Raw genomic sequence first — 1,177 nt, 5'->3', positions numbered from 1 at the left:
TCAGAGGCAGAGAAAGTGACATTTCGTCAAGATTATATAAAAAACATGTGTGTATGTGTGAGTGAGGGGCACAGAAGGGTTTCTGAAGGAGACTCTGGTGGTTACAGGACAATCTACTGAGGGAGAACCCTGGATGATTGGAGGTAAAGGATGAATTCGCCGAGAGAGAATAGTCTGGACTGAGAGGCAGATGATTTGCTGGCCGCTTGGGTACTCTTCTAATCAAAGCTCAGCCATCAATCAGAGAGGGTGTAATGGGTGCTGTCAGGACTCCACCAATCAGAGAGCAGCTGCTCTGGCAGCCAGAGTATCACTGGACTGCAAGCTCCCCCGTTCCCTCTAATTAAAGCAGTTCCTCATGAATATTAATTAGCACTCAGCCACTGATGCTTAACCCTTTGCAGTCACTCACTCGGCCAAACCACCATGTCGGGAACCCGTCCTATCCTCCCCTCGCGCAGGGCAAAGATCTCATGCAGGCAGTGACCTGAGGAAGACAAAGAAAACAAGCTTTCAGGAAGACTTGCTCATACTGCTAAAGCACTTGGCAGTAAATAGCAGCCAAATGCATGAGAAAAAAAAAAAAGAGTTCCCAATCTTTTTTTGTAATATGAACACATACGGTCTAAGTTACTTACTTGAGGTACCACATAAAATTTCGAGAAATACTGTAAGCTCTCAGTAAACATACCACCATTTAAAAGTTTGGGGTGAGTAAGATTTTTTAAGACATTAATACTTTTTAATTAAAAGTAATTTAAAGTAATAAAAATAACTTTTTTTCTAATATTAATACTTTTTATTCAGCAAGGATTCATTAAATTGATCAAAAGTAAATTGATTAAAAAAAGCGTTCTGCATCAAATTAATTCTGTTCTTTTGAACCTTCTATTTATCAAAGAATCCAATTTTTTAAAAATCAGGGTTTCCACAAAAATATGAAGTAGTGCAATTGTTTTCAGCATTGATAATAATAAGAAATGTTTCTTGAGCAGCAAAGCAATTATGCTGAAAATTCAGCTTTTGCATCACAGATTTCATTTCAAAATATATTCAAATAGATAACAGTTATTTTAAATTGCAATTTTATTGTATATTTGTATTTTACTGTATTTTTGATAAATAAATGTCGCCTTGGTGAACATAGGAGACATCTTTCAAACACACACAAAAAATA

The 1,177-nt window shown here is 36.6% G+C and overlaps 1 pseudogene; it reads right to left on the bottom strand.

The window, feature by feature from the left end:
• Positions 1-1,177, bottom strand: part of LOC107575591 (alkyldihydroxyacetonephosphate synthase, peroxisomal-like) — a 20,403-nt pseudogene that overhangs the window by 6,852 nt on the left and 12,374 nt on the right.

Source organism: Sinocyclocheilus grahami, unplaced genomic scaffold (assembly GCF_001515645.1).
Source record: "Sinocyclocheilus grahami isolate Dianchi unplaced genomic scaffold, SAMN03320097.WGS_v1.1 scaffold2739.1, whole genome shotgun sequence".
In the NCBI taxonomy this organism is placed as follows: domain Eukaryota; kingdom Metazoa; phylum Chordata; class Actinopteri; order Cypriniformes; family Cyprinidae; genus Sinocyclocheilus; species Sinocyclocheilus grahami.
Note: the sequence above shows the minus strand (reverse complement) of the source record. Positions and strands in the feature narration are given on the sequence as shown.